Here is a 16,608-nt window from a genome sequence, read left to right as displayed (position 1 = left end):
GACCTGACTTGAGTTGTTAAAGAAATGACCATAACTCCTGTATTGCACAGAGATCGAAGGAGAGCGGAGGTTGCTGCCAGGTTGTGAGTTGAGTTATACAAAAATGCTCTAAGTTAGAAATGATGGCAGATTGGACCCGGAGGCTAACCGTTGAGGAAGTGAGAAGTATAGGCTCCTGGGCATATATTAAATATTTTATCAAGTAAGATCTCAGAAATATACAAAAATGATAAGAACACAAAAGTGGAGCTAGGACCCATCAAAAAACTTAAACTCCTGGCATATTTTGCCTTTTCTGTACTCATTTTCCCCAAATCCCATTGGATTAGTGAGAAGCAAATACTAGCACATACATAAATCAGTATAGAGCTCTAAAAGTTAGATTCTTGTTAAAAACATAACCACATTTCCTTTTTCACATCTGAAAAACTTAATAATTCCTTAGAAGCACCAAGTATCTAATCAACATTCAAATTTACTCAGTTTTCTCTTTAATTATGTTTTTATAATTTTGGAGGGATCAGTACTCAAACAGTCCTCAAAGAACATTTATTTTATATCTCCTAATGTGTTGGAATCTAGAGATACCTTTTCCCTTTTCAATTTTCTTTAAATTTAGTTTTGAAGAAATCAGACATCATATGGCATTTTTCCCAAATTTTTGATTTTTCTAAGTTGATCCTGTGAGTAGAACATATTTGTTTGTCCCCTTAAATGTCTCATAAATTGGTAATAAAACTTACATCCCTGATCAAATTCTATTTTAGTATAGTAATTATTATTAATATTAATATCATCATTATTATTACTATTATTATTTGCAAAAATATATTGTAGGTGGTAATTAAATATTTTCATCAGGTCACACATATGTCTCATTTTCCCTTCATTTTTTCAAGCTGTGGATTCAAATGCTATTGCCATAGTCCATCAAGAATTCCTCTCTCAGTTTTTTTAGCTCCTGGCATGCATCAAGAAGCCTTGTATTGATCTATTATTTCATTCAAGCTTGCAAACCAGTGATACTACTGTAATGTTCTGTTTTGCTCATTTGCTATAAAATACTAAGAAAAGAAAATTTTTCTCATCAAACATTTGATTGCCTTAAGGTATGAATTGAACAGAAAAGGTGTATACATGCTCATTTACCTTATTTTGCCAGTTTTGGCATACGTTGTCTTTGTACCATTTTCCAAATGTGAACAATGTGATTTTTGTTATTGTACCATCATGAACTAATGGACTTAAAATAGTTGACATTTTTCAATACATTGTCCTAACTATTCTTCTAAAATTAAACCTTTTTGATAAAAATTGTATTATAAGCAATTGTAAGAAATAATACAAAGAGAAGCCATATAACATTCACCTAGTTATCATGATATCCTTGGTGAGAACTGCCTGTATAACTCCAAGATCATGAGATTGCTGCAGTGTGGATGCACAACTTCTCCATCACAAGGGTTGCTCATGCTCCCCTTCCTGCCACATCTGTCCACCTCTTGTCCCAATTCCCTCTTCAATCCTTGGTGTTATGGTGTCCCTCTTGATTGTCTCCCAAAGCTCCATATGTCAAAGGCCCAGTCACAAACATTTGTGAATGCTCTAGGAGGTGTGATCTAGTGTGAAGAAGTAGGTCTTCTGGGCTGTGCCTTTGAAGGGATACTATGACTCCCATGTTCTGCCATATGTTCCTCCCATGGTGCACCATACCACTAACGACACAAGATCATGAACTAATGACTGAAACCTCTGAAACTGTGAGCCAGGTAAACATTTTCCTTTATAAGTTGATTTTCTCAAGTATTTTGTCACAATGACAGAAACTAGCACGCCTAGAAATCCTCAGTGGAGTCTTTCTTTGACTTATTGGGTCAAGAATGTTATATAAATGAAATCATGCAGTACGTAATCTCTGAAAATTGCCTTTCCTCTTATAGCGTAATTGTGAAAAGTCATCTAGGTTATTGCATATATTGGGAGTTCATTCCTTTTATTGTTGAGTAGTAGCCCATGGATGTGCCATGGTTATTTAAATAGCTACACTTTGAAGGACATCCAGGTTGTTTCCAGAGCATCTGCAAACATTTGTTTATAGATTTAAGTGTGATAGAATACTCATTTCTCTGAGGTAAATGTTCAAGAGAACAACTGCCAGTTCATGAGGTAGCTACTTGTTAATGTTTTGAAGAAAGTGCAGAAATGTTTCAGTATGGCTGTATCCTCTCATGTTCCCACTCATTATATGAGTGACAAAGTTTCCCCACATTCTCAACAACATGTCTGCTTCTCTTTTCTATTGTGCCTGTGCATGTTTAAATTGCCCTGGAATCCTTTACTGAAAATGTACAGTGTATTTTGCTACCATGGAACTACTTGTACACAACTGTCAAAAATCACAAGTCTCTGAAATACTTTTTATTTTATTGTTTGTTTAGTCTATTTTGCCTTTGTTCTTCATTACTACCATAGAGGTCCAGGCTGTCCACTCTGCCTTTATTGGTGCCTACTAGAAAGATTTCATATTCTGTACCCCCGCTCGTTTTCCACTGAAACCCAGTGCATCAGTGAACTGTAGCACATGTGGTCTCCACTAACCTTGTAGGGTAAGGGTACTGGTGACCTTGTCACTCCTGGAGGTTGATAACAACCCTGAATCCCCATTAAGCCTCATGTGATTGCACTCTATTGAAAGACAAAAATGCACCACACTGCTACCTAGTGAAAGTGGAAGTCAGAATTTTTTTAAAGTTATTTCTTGAAAGTTATTAGACCACAGCAGACCTTGAGACTCCCCAGTTGGCCTTTGTTAGAATAGGTGAGGATTAGGACAAACTTTTTCTGAGGTGTTTGCCTAGAATAAGACGGTTATATTCTAAAGCTTTCGGTCTTCTGAGGTTGTTCTTTTCCTTGTTCTGTGGCTAGAGAAAACAGGATTTTGAAGGGCATTTTTTACTTGCAACCTTTGGCACTTTCGTATTACAATTCTAGGGCTCCAAATATTAGATATATGAGGCACAAAGAAAACTCGTGGAAATCACCACTGAGTTTTTGTTTGCCCTCAAGTTACCTACCTTCTTTTCTCCATCTTTCAGAGCCTTATGTTTGTTTTATAGATAATGTCTAGCAGTTTTAGTTGTGCTTAGCATAAAGTATAAGAGAAACTACAACTACTATAGTTGCATTTTAGTTACTACCGTAGTTATTATTTTTTATTTTAAAGAGTAAAAAGCTAACAAAACAACAACAATGAAGACAAAAACAAAAACAACAAAAAATGATACATGACCTCGAAACAAAATGATAGGAATTAACAATGGCTGCTACATTACATACTGTTATCTTCAGTGAAGTTGCTCAGTCCACCAGATGTAAGAATGTAAGGTTGATCAAGCAATCAAAGACAATAACAAGCAATAAAATAAAACATTGGAAATGATAGAGCTTCACCATGCAAGATGGTAAGAATTCAACAATGGTTCTTATAGTGTGTATTATTGTATTTAAATCAGTCAGTATATTTTTGATGTTGAAGATATTCAATATTTGGTTAAAGAGAGCATCTTCAAGTTGATTCCACTTTCCTTTTGGTAGTATCTTAAAAGTCTTTGATAATATCCTGAATTTCTATTAATGTGGCCTGGACTCATCATCCTACTATCTGTGTAAAAGTGTGCACATGTAGATATGTTTTAAAATAAAAATACCAACATTCTCAGAAGAAATTTGATTATGGGAAGTACTTCAAAGGAACAATTTTGTATTTTTATTTTGTGAGTTTGTGTAGCACACAAATTATTTGTTTAAAACCCATTTGAAGTCATTCCAGTCTCTGTAGTTACGCTACACATGTGATACACTTTAAGGCTCATTTGTTTTACTCAGCTTCTTCAGTTTTAAAGATTGCCTCATTTCCAGCTTGATTTTGATTGTGTTTTGTAATCAAGAAGACTATTACTTGGTTCCAATGTCACATTTACAAAAGAAGGTGTATACAGAAATACTTAGCCCTTTCCTTCATTCCACCAACCTGTTCGCACTCCGTTCCATATACTAAAGATGGTGAATCCATTGTAAAGATTGTTGATGTACAAAACACTTTGTTTCTGAATTTTCTGTTCTGTTTTATTAGTATTTTGTGCCTTTTGTGCACATATCCCCACTGTTGTTGTTGGAAAATCTCAATGGCACATTCTAATATGTTGTTGCTCCAACACCATTCTCTTCTTTATCAGAAGACTTTGTTTAGTTCATGTTTTGCCAAATGAATCTATAATAATCTTGCCTAGCTTTTGAAATAAATCTAATGGTATTAGAAAAGAGTGCTATTATATTAAGTTTACAAATTAGATTGTGTATATAACCAACAAAACTTCCAGAGAACTTAGATATAAGGTGTAAATGAAAAGAACAGGTGAGATTAAATCGAAGGCATTTACCCTGAGAAAATGGAAGAACTGAATAGCTAACAAATGATGTGGGGCAGCTATGCTGGCAGCAAGATCAGGACAAAGGTCAGAAGCTTAATTTTAGATGTGTCCAATTTGAGACGTCTATTATATATCTAATTTGAAATATGAAATCCGTAATTGGGAATGTGAGTCTGGAATTCAGGGTGAGGTCATATTAGAGATGTGAATTTTGAAATCACTGTCAAGAAGTTAGTACTTAAAACTCTGCAAATAGATGATATTTCCAAGGAATGTCTCCACACTAAAAAGACAATTGTGACAGCCTTGTTCTTTGGAAAGGGAGTAACTGAAAAAAGCAGCTAGAAAAAAGTTGAATTAAAACTGAGGCTGTTATGAAAAAGAGAAAGAGAAGAAGAGAAAGAGAGGAAGAGAAAGAGAGAGAGAGAGAGATTCAAAACATGGGCAACAAGGAGTAAAACCAGAGATGGGTTAGTGGGTTGGTGGACAAGACCAAGCCTCAATGGTTGGCCCAACAAGACCAATCCTCACAAAGAGAACAATTTAGTCCCAATTGCCCAAACAATAAGCAGATGAAGTAACTGCTTCCTTACCTGTTGTGTCACTTCCACAGATTCAGCTTTGTTTTTGCTTTTGTTTCTGTTTTTGTTTTTGTTTTTGTTTTTATCAACACTGTCATGTTTTAAAAACCCAGGGTCACCTGAAACAGATGGTCCTTCCTGTATCTGATCTATCATCAGAAGTCAATAGTAACTTAATACTACTTCACAGCGCCTCTGTCATTCACCTCTCTTCATCTCATTAGTCAGCTTTCTCATTGCCAGGACACAATGGGAAAGGTCTAATTTGGCTCATGTTTCAAGAGATTTAGTACATGGTTAGCTAACACAAAGGCAGAAACATCATAACAGAAGGACACGGCAGAGCAGAGCTTCTTAGTTCATACATGACAGGAAGAAGTATCCAAAGTCATTTCCCCATGAGCTACCCAGAAACACCTAATAATGTGATTTACTAAAATGGTAGCTCCCAAATCAATCAGGTTGACATAACATCACATCTTAGTTACTTTCCTCATTGCTAAGACAAAATACCATGACTTAAAAGAGGTTTATTTTGGCTCACGTTTTAAAGTTTAAGTCCTTGCATGAGTAGGTGGCCACAGGAAGAAGTGGTATGGTGGAAAGAGAAAACCTGCTCCCTTCATTGTGAATAGGAAGCAGACAAAGCAGGAAGGAACTGAGAAGGGAGACAAACACTTCCAGGCCATGTTCCCAGTGGCCCCCTCTTCAGAGCAGACCTCAGCTCCTAACCGCAAGGCAGCTATAGTACCTGCATGATTCAATCACTTTCCAAAAGCCCTACCTATGAATACCTGGGGCTCTTAAGGGACACCTAGATATAAACCACAACACACATCTAAGTGCCATGGCATGTAGGCACTGTATTATCTTACAACATTACAAGATGAAGAAGGAGAAAGGCACTGCAGTAAATTTTGTGTACTTTTTGTATCTGTTTTCCACAGAATTTCCAATTTCTCTTAACTGCATGTGACTGGCCAAGACAAGAATGGACCTCCAGGAATGGTGAAAGATGAAGCACTATTTCCAGCCAGGGACATGGTACTTTTTGGTTTTTTTAAACATAGAAAGGCAAGTTTGTGCTATTATTTCAGCAGCTGAATGATGCTATCAGAACCTATTAAAAATCTGCTTTCTTAAGCTTCATCAGATTGTTTTCTTAGGAATCAAAAGGCCTTCCTGGACAATATTTAAGCATTGTAAGGAAGTTAGTCAGGAGATTTGAGTTCTAATTCTGGCCCCATTACTATTTTGCTCTGAGTCCTCAGGGAAGTCTTGCATTTTTCTTGGTTTAATGTTAACATTCTTGTCAAATGAGACATGTGAACTGTATGGTCTTTCACATCCCTTCTACTAAATTTCTGAGTCTACACTATTCCGTATTCTAAGGAAGCAACTGCTTTTTGAAACCTAAATATTCGGGCCAGGGATATAGCTCAGTGACATAAGCACCTGCCTGGCAAGTGCAAGGTCCTGAGAGTTCAACTCCCAGTACCAAAAAAAAAAAAAAAAAAAAAAGAACCACCTAAATATTCATATTTGCCCCAGTTACATGTTACCCATTTTTCCAGCACTTCTGGTCCAGGGTTATTTTCTGTAATTTTGTAAGAAATGCTACTGGTATTTTGATCAGGATTACATTAAATCTGAGTAATAATATTTGGAGTATGGCCATTTTCACTATGTTGGTTCTTTCTACCAAAGAGTAAGTGATATCTTTCCATTTACTGATATACTATTTTCAGAGAATTACAGTTTTCAGTATACAGATCTTTCAATTCTTTTATTAGATTGATTCCTAAATATTTCATTTTTTCAATGCTATTATGAAAGGTGTAGTTCCCTAGTTTCTCTCTCAAGAAGTTTGTTATTTGTGTGCAGGAATGCTATTGATTTTTGCTTGTTGTATCTCAATCTAGCTATGCTACTGAATTTTACTATTAAATCTAGATATCTTTTAGTGGGGTTTTAGTAGTCTTCTATGGGCAGTATCATATCATCTACAAATAATAATTTAAACTCTTCCTTTTCTATCTTTATTCATTTTATTTCTTTCTCTTGTCTGAATACTCTGGTTAATGTTTCCAGAATAATATTGAATAGTAATGGTAACAGTAGAAGTCTTTGTCTTGTCCCTGATTTTAGACTCAAAGCTCTTAGTTTTTTGCATTTAGTATTGTATTGGTTGTTGGTTTATCACAGATAGCTTTCATCAGATTGAGATAAAGACCATCTATTCCAATTTTCGGTAGGGATTTTGTCACGAATTATTGTTGGACTTTATCAAATGCTTTTTCTGTATCTACTGAGGTGATCATGTGATTTTTGCACTTGGTTCTGTTGATAAAGTATATTACATTTACTGATTTGGGTATGTTGAGCCATCCCACCATCTCTGGGGTGATTATCACTTGCTCATGGCATATAATCTTGGTGATTTGCTGAACTCTGCTTGCCAGTATTTTATTCAGGATTTTTGCATTTATGTTCATTAGGGAGAATTACCCATTGTACTCCTTTATGGTTAGGTCATTCTCTGGTTTTAGCATCAAGTTAATACATGCTTCCAGGAATGACTTTGAGAGTATTGCCTCCCTTTAAAGTTCACTAAATAATTTGACAAGTAGTGGTATTAGATATTCTCCAAATTTCTTATATTATTCAGCAGTGAATCCATCAGGATCTGGGCTTTTCTTTGTTAGTAAGTTTTTAACTACACTTTCAACTTCATTTGTATTGGTTTATTCAGAATTTTTATATCTTTTTGATTCAGCTTTAGTAATTCATATGAATTTAGGGATACATCAATTTCTTCTGAGTTTTGACTACAAATCTTATTTGAGTACAGGATCTTAAAGTAAGTATGATGATCTTCTGGATTTCTGCAGGATTTATTCTGGTTTTACCCTTTTCTTTTTTGACTGCATGAATTTGAGTCCTCTTTCTCTGGTTTCTTTATAAGGGGTCTGTCAACTTCATTTAGTCTTTTAAAACAGTGTAGCAACCCTTGTTAATTCCTATCATTTTGTTTTGAGGTCATGTATCATTTCTGTTGTTTCCATCTTCATTGTTGTTTTGTTAGTTTTTTCTCATTAAAATTAAAAAACAATTGCTCCAAAAAATCCCAAAAATCCCAAAAAATCCCCCCCAAAATTGCTCCAAAAAATTCTTTGATTCATTGATTCTTTGTATTGTTTCCTTAGTCCCAATTGCATTAATTTCTGTTCTAATATTTATAAATTCCTCCCTCATACAAGCTTTAGGCTTGACTTGTTCTTTTTTTCTAGAAGTTTGAAGATCAACATGAAGTTGTTTATTTGAGCTCACTCTGGTTTCCTGATGTGAGAGTTCACCACTATACACTTTCCTCATAGGACTGCTTTCATTACATCTCATAAGTTCTGGTACAATGTACCAACATTATCATTTAATTATAGACCCTGTCTAATTTCTTTTTTGAGTTCATCTGTGACACATTGATTATTCAGGAAGGTGCTATTTATTTTCCATGTTTTTATGTATTTTTGTGGTTTCTTTTGCAATTGATTTCCAGTTTCATTGCACCATGATCTTATGATATGCAAGGGGTGATTTCAGTTCTTTTGCACTTACTTAAGCATGTTCCATAAGCTACTATATGGTCTATCTTGGAAAACCTCTCCCAGTGCAGCTGAGAAGAATGTGTATTCTGATATTTGTAGAATAGAGCATTCTGTAGACATCTACTAAGTAACAGGTTTAGTTCAGTTCTGATTTTTTGTTGTTTTTCTATCTAGTTTTTCTGTCTGTTTGTGGTGGTGTGGCATTGAGGTCCCCCATTACAACTGTATTAATGCTTACTTGACTTTTCCTGTCACTTATATTTGATTTATATGGTTGAGTGAACCAGTAGTTGGTACATGCATATTTATGATTGTTACCTCCTCTTCTTGGAGTTTTCCCTTAACAAGTATATAGTGACCTTCTTTGTCCTTTGGATCAGTGTTGGCTTGAAGTTCACTTTGTGTGCAAATAAAATAGCTGCCCTGGTTTTTTTTTTTTTGTGGGTTCCTGTTGCACCAAGTACTGTTTTCTATCCTTTGACTTGTGGACTATAATTTTCTTCTTGAGTTAAGTATGTTTCTTGTATGCAGCATATTGCTGGATTTTGTTTCTTGGTCCATTCTGCCAATCTTTTTCTTTTGATTGGTGAATTGGAACTATTTGAATTCATGTTTATAACTGATATGTATGGGCTTATATTGTCATTTTTTTCTACTATTGGGCCCCTTCTTTTTTCCTTTATTTAATTGCACTCCATGCCTGGTGGATTATTTCTATTTGCTATTCTTGGAAATGAAGTCTTTGTATGCTACTTTCCACTGATTTTGAAAGATAGTGTTGCATGGTACATTAATCTGGATTGGAGGTTGTTTTTTTCAGGACTTGAAATTCTTCATTCCAGGCTTCTTGACTTAAGAATTATTGAGAAGTTTGCTGTGATTCTGACAGGATTTCCTTTATAGGTGATTTGTTTCTTCTCACTAATAGCTTTTAACATCCTGTTTCTGTGCTGAGCTCCTAGAATCTTGATTATTATATATCTTGGTGTAGATTTATTTTGGTCATGGCTAATTGAAGTTCTATATGCCTCACTTAGTATGTCAAGTTATTTATCCATGCTTGGTAAGTTTTTTGTCAGTACTTTGTGAACAGGTTTTTTATGTTGTTTAAACTGTCTCCTCCTTTTATATTGACTTCTATTTATCTTACAACTTTTGTCTTTGTATCATCTTGCATTTATTTGTTTGACTTTATGAAAATTTCTTTCTTTTTGTGGTCACAAACTGCAATCCTGTCTCCTCAATACAATATTCTGTCCTCACCTTATTTCATTTGACTGTGTATACTTTCAGTAAATCTTTTAAGCTCCTGGAAATCTTTTCAAATCTTTTTCATGGATTCCACTGCTTTCTTATGTTAGGCATTCATAGTTTCTATCATTTTCTAAATTCCTCTGTTTTTAATCTGTGTCTACTCTAGATTCAGTGAGCAAATGCTTCATTATGACTGTCCTCTCATTTTTACCTGAGAGATTATTTCTCATCTGATTTTCTCTGTATCCTCATTCATCTTTTTTTCTGTTTGGTTGGTTGGTTGGCTTTGTTTTCTGGTATTTTTTGTTTATTTAGTTTTGTTTTTTACTTCTGCTGTTACCATTTCCAAAAATTCAGATGGATGACTTCTGATTTCTTCTATCTCATTGTTCCACGGACTTGTCTTGGGTGGGCTGGAAGTTTTGGGTTTCATTTTGCTTCTGTGCCTTCATTTTCTTTTTTATTTTAATTTATTTTCTGTGTTAATGTTTCTCAATTACTTATGGTAGGCAACTTATCACTAGGATTTAAGCTTCTCTAGGAAATATCTATTCCTCTGAGATGTTTTCTAGGTGTAGTTTGCTCTTGTCATTTTATTCTTTCCCAAGATCCCACCTTACCAATTTATTAAGGATGACATTTTTCTATCTGTTTGACCAAGCACCCAGTTCTTTGGTATTAGACTATAGTGAAAATGATGACCTCAGACAATCACATTGGTATTCTACAAGAGAAAACAACTATACCTGATTACATCAGGTATAACACCTTGGCTAAATTGGTACAATTAACAGTAACAACAGCACCAAGTACAGCCTTGAAACTGTGACTATAATGTTGGTACCTTTAACCACAGGAGCAAGATTTACATTACATGACAAAATCCAGCATAAACCAGGAGCTTGTATGTAGATTTTTCTGTTAGTAGAGTGATTTTACTGTGTGTGTGTGTGTGTGTGTGTGTGTGTGTGTGGAGGAGGAGGAGGAGAATTTAAGAGGGATACAGGAAAAATAAATAAATAAAGAGACATATAGTAAAAGCAATGCTGAAGGACAAAGAATGCTCGCCCAAGGTTTAGGGAATTGGAGAAAAGGACAGGAGAAAAATAATAAAGGAGGAACCAAAAGAATATTGAATTAAACTGGAAAGACTGGAGACACTGTTCACTCATGAAAATATCAAGGAAAAATCAAGAAAGTTGAGAAAAATTGAGAAAAAAGTATCAAGACACATGAAAATATCAAGGAAAAATCAAGAAAGTTGAGGAAAGAGGAAAAAAGGATGAACAAAACAAACAATAAAATTAAAATTAAACAATCAAAAACGCAGAAAAATGAAAAAAACAAACAAAATTCCTCTGATGTCCACAGGTCTATGGTAGTGCTCAACTAAAAACCCAAATCTCTGCTGGGTAATGCCACTAAGTTTGCAATACGATTAGTGCTGGGTGCAGGGCTGATCTTGGCCTCCAGATATGAGAGCTGGGGCAACTGTCTTCAGCCAGCAACTTTCTATATATCCCTTGGCTTCCCACCCACATCTCCTTATTCTGTTTGTCTCTGCATCACTCTCTCAGTTGCGGTGCTACCCTCAGGCAAAGACAGCCTAAGGCTGCTCCCAGTCCCATATATAGTTTTCCCTCCTGTCTGTTGCACATCTAGCTCTGTTCCACTCCACTGGCACATCTCTCTCCTCTCTCATGCTGCTAAGAGCAGGGAGAGGGGAGTGCTAACTTCCCACTTGTTGCCCCATTGTGGCACAAGGCTGCTTAAATTCCATGTCCCTCTTCTCTCTCATGCTGCTGGGAACATGGCAGGAGAAATATTGCTGTTTCACTCAAAACCTTCAGCACTGCCAATATGGTCCCTAATATTTTTTCTCTAGAGGATCCAGTTAGCTGCTTTGGCACAGGGTAAAAATCAAAAACAAGAAAATGGTGGCCCATCATGAAAGGAGCAACTTTCTGGTCACTTGTTCTATGTGTGTCAGCAAAAATTGATGCCAGGCTGCAACATCCTCTGTTAGGAGGAAGGTAAAAGAAGAGGAGGGGCATATATCCCAAATGTGTCCAGTGCAGCTTGAGTTTGCCACATGATAGCAGTCCATTAGTTTTTTGTGAACTTTGCACAATGGCAGTTCTTCTCCATATGCCAGCAGAGGTCCCACAGGCAGTTCTGTGAACTGCTTAGCTGTTTTATAAAGTCATATGCCTATGCTTTTTTAATCTACAAGTCTCTTATTTCAGATTGATTTTGGTATCAAAGTGTATGTCCCTTCCTTTCTTTATTCGAATTACCTTTGTTTTCAGTTGATTTTTTCTGAGTAACTGCAATGTGGCTCCTCCTCTACTCAGCCATCTGAAATTTGTTTTCTGTATCAGGAGCTCATGAGAAAAAGATTGCACAAAGATGAACACTGTGTGAAGTAATTGAATAAAAATGCACTGTTACCTGGGAATGTGGACCCCCTGTGGGTGGGGTGTAACACACAATCTCATCTACTTAATTCATCATCCAGTGATGCAGCCACAAGTAATATCAGCTCTCTTTCAATTCCTGGTGTTTTGGTGGTTCCATTACTTTGAAAAAGCAGGCATGACATTTTTTATCTATCAGATATTAAAGTCTTTGAAATTAAGCTCAGTATAGTGCCCCAGAGAAGTGTGAGCCCTCCTTATTCTTTCTGTAGTCCTGAAAGTGTCTAGAACAATGAAAGATACACAAAAAGTGTTCAATCAATACTAGCTGGCTGATAGAGTCTTTGATATTCTCTTCTATTCATCTTCTTTCTCCCTCAGTCATTGATCACAATCCACTTACTGCAAAGTGGCAAAGAGAAAATTGTTAAACACATGCATATAGTATAATAAGAGTGTCTTCAAGGAAATGCAAAGATTATTAAGAAAAATATTTAAAATGCATATACTTGTGCAGGCTTATACTTCAACATTTACAGTTGTTGAAAAATGTTAATAATGTTGGCTTCACACTTTCCAGCACAAGGTTACACACAGCAGAGCCTGATGTTATTCCTGCATTTTTTCTCTGGCCCATATTTTTTCTATGGTCATTGCTTTTTAATGTTGAGATGTATACTATTAAAATGAGAAGAAAAGTTGTTCACTCTGGAGGGCTGGGAAAAGCATGGGTGAAGGGAGATTTATCATAGAGTTTCTGGCTCAAATACAGCATTATGAATGCAGTCATAATGGCGTCTCTTATATGTATGAAAATGACTTCAATGCTGAGCTTCAGTTTTCTCAACTGAAAATCAGACATAACATGGCATACATGTACAAGTTTTCAGAGGATCAATATAAAGTCTAGAGAATCACAGATATTGGAGGTACACACCTATAATCCCAGCACTCTGAGATGGTAGGAGGCAGAAGAATCAGTTTGAGTAATTTAGAGCCTCAGCAAGACCCTGTCTCAAAATAAATAAATAAATAATAAAATGATGATGTAGTTCACTGTGAAATCCCTGAGTTCAATACCACTGGCATGGAGGAAGGGAGGAAGGAAGAAAGGAAAGAAGGAAAGAAGGAGGGAGAATGAAGCAGGAAGAAAAGGAGAGAAGAAGGAAAAAAAGGAAGGAAGAAGGATTAAAAAGGAAGGAAGAGAAAGGAAAAGGAAGGAAGAAGGAAGGAAAAGGAAGGAAGAGAAAGGAAAAGGAAGGAAGAAGGGAAGAAAAGAAAGGAAAGAAGGAAGGAAGAAAGTAAGAAAAGAAGGAAGGAAGGGAAAGGAAAAGGAAAAGGAAAGAAGAAGGAAGGAAGGAAAAAAAAGAAAGAAGGAAAGAAAGGGGAGGAGAGAGGAAGGGAGGAAGGAAGAAAGGAAGAAAACCACAGGTGTTTGTTAAAATTAGTCCTCTTACATTTGCCTGTGATTCTCCTTCAAGCAACAGTCATTCCTTGAAATTTCAGAGGCACTTAAACTGTAGGAAGTTTTGCTTCCAACACTGTGGGGCAGTCCTACCTTAGCCAAAAATAAAAATTGCATGTTAATCCTCTTGGAACTCTGTTCAATTGAGAGTGAATGCCAAGCGCACTGTTTCAGGTATTTCTAAACTATCTAAGACACTTCAGTAAAGATGAGAACTGGGATGCCTTGGTAAGGATCACATAGAAAATGGCAATAGGAATGTCTTCATGCACCTTCAGCATTAACAGGAAAGTAAATGAATGGATTAGAACTTTGAATTTGCATTATGTTTAATTCATTTAAATAACATTGGTCTGAGTTTTCACTAGGTTGAGATTAACAAAAATGATCATGATGATGTTGACACATCCCCTATCTGTTTCATTGAAAGGTTGAGAACAATGAATATGGAAATGTTTGGAAAGTCAACTGACCAATGAGAGATATGGGAGCCACCCATTACACACTCAATGGCAGAGTGGTGGAAAAGAAGCCAATTGGGAGACTAAGCAATTAGAGGAACTAGAGAAAAAAGAAAGATGGTCTGAAAAGCCACATAAGAGAAGAAGCAAATAATTTTACCTTCTCAATTTACATAGAAATATCTTATAACCAACATGTTCTTTGACCTATAATGTTGAGTAATCACTGAAAAATAAAATCAAGGATGCTGGAAAAGGAAATGTAGTATCAATGCTGAATTAATGGGCTGCTTCTCTAGTCTGTAGTCTCACAAAAAGGGGAACTTGCATGGGGGGGGCTGAAGCTTCTGGAGCCATTTGTCATTTTCAGAGACATTGCTTTTCTTGCTTAGAGAATTGGCAGGCCTAGATAGCAGGCCTTCCTTTAAGGAAAGAGTGAAATACAGGAAAAGCTGTTTCTGATAAATGGTGATAATGGGTCAATTACTCAAACTATTTCATATTTATTGAATTCCAGTGATGTATGAAGCACCCAGAAGTAAAGCCTGAAAAGGCCAATGGTATTTGCTATAGACAAGACACAGAGAGATTTGCTTTAAAGGTGAATTGGGCACATATTTGATCACAGTATTTGGTGTAAGAAAACACATGTTAGGTCACATTTTCTCACATGAGTACAGTCCATCTTGGATGTGCCCAAAATGAGTATGTGCATGACCATGCATGTGAATGTGTGTGTCTTAAGGTGCAGGGCTGTGGTAGTAGTGTGTAGGAGCTAAGGGATGAAAAAAGAGTAGAAGATCCATGGTTGAGAAATCAGATACCCAGAAAAAAAACCCATGAGAGGCTGATTCAAGTCTTCCAAGCATGTCACTGGGCACAGCAGGAAACAGCAAACAGCTAGGACCCTAAAAGCTATGCAGTTAGTCAATATTAGCGTGGGCCATAGCACCATACATGAAAATTGACTTCTAATTTTATTCCTTTGACATCCGTTACAGTTGCAATAAATGTCAGTCTTGCTTTATTTCATACATCAAGGCTTCCTTGGGCCTCTTGTTTCTACCCACTGTCCCACACCTTCCTAGTCCCATGGCCTCTGTGCAGTTGTTCCTTTTCTCACACACTTACCCACTTTTTCTATTTCTGTAGCTCACTACCTCACATGTTACTCTTCTTGGCAATTTATCGTTGTTTTCTGTGCATGCAGGAATTATCTTTGTCCAAAGAAGGATTCAGTCCTTGATAGGTTCCTGGAGGTAAACTCTAAGAGCTTGTGCTGTCTTGCTTGATAAGATCTTCTAGGCACAGGGTCAGGAAACAGCAGGGGAGGCACAAGAGGAAGGTGTCCTGCAGCTCCATCTTCCTGTCTCTCTCTCTTCCTTACTATTCTAAACTAGCACCAACATCAAGACTCAATGGAGCCTGTCTGGTCAGTTTTCCATTACTATCATGAATACCTGAGATAGTCAACTTATAAACAAAATTTTGTTTGGGATCATGGTTTTAGAGTTTAAAACTATGATTGGGTGGTCCTGATGCCTGGACCTGTAGCTGAGAAGCATGTTGGAAATGTATAGAACACCAAAACTCATGCCCTGGAGTACAGAGCAGAAAAAGAGTGGAATTCCATTCACTCTCTTCTTTTTATATAGTAAATAACCTTTATTTATCTTATCCTCCAGGATGACATTGCCAATAGATACAGATTCACATACAATACAGTTTGTATGTACTATTGACAATTTACAGTAGTACTTTTTCCTCTGAAAAGTATAAGTACAAAAGCTAAGTAAATAATGACGTCTTGCAATTTTGGATTTATCATATGTCATAGTTTAAAAAACTAGTCTTTAACAAATACTCAAGAATCAATGTGGGTCTACTGAATGCTGTAATTTATTAGAAAAAAATCCACTAAGTTTCACCTCAAAATTTATTGTGCAGATTTTTAGAAAAAGAGAAAAACACCACCATAAAACAAATACAGCAAGCAGGTCTTTAAAAAGAGCCATAATGACACTATTGCAGAAGCCAAGCTGAACTCCAGGGAGTTTGGGAGCCTCAGAGCCATGCTGAGTCCAGGAAATCTTCAGGAGCCTCAGAGACTGCAAGCAACCCCTACACACCATCACAGGAGGCAATCTGAGCCCTGGATAGATTTAGGAGCCTCTGTGAGCTGAGCCACACCTCCTTATTCTTTGAATAAATCAATAAATAAAATTGATAAACTCCTAGCCAACTTTATCAAAAAAGGAAAGAAAAACCTCAAATACATGTAATAAGGAATAAAAAGAGTGAGATCACTATAGATCCTGTACAAATTCAGAAGATCATCAATACCTAGTTTGAAAATCTTTACTCCTATAAGATAGAAAACACAGGAAATGGGCAG

Source organism: Chinchilla lanigera, unplaced genomic scaffold (assembly GCF_000276665.1).
Source record: "Chinchilla lanigera isolate Chin_1 unplaced genomic scaffold, ChiLan1.0 scaffold00015, whole genome shotgun sequence".
Taxonomy (NCBI): Eukaryota; Metazoa; Chordata; class Mammalia; order Rodentia; family Chinchillidae; genus Chinchilla; species Chinchilla lanigera.
The sequence above is the reverse complement of the archived record's forward strand: the minus strand, read 5'-3'. Positions refer to the sequence as shown.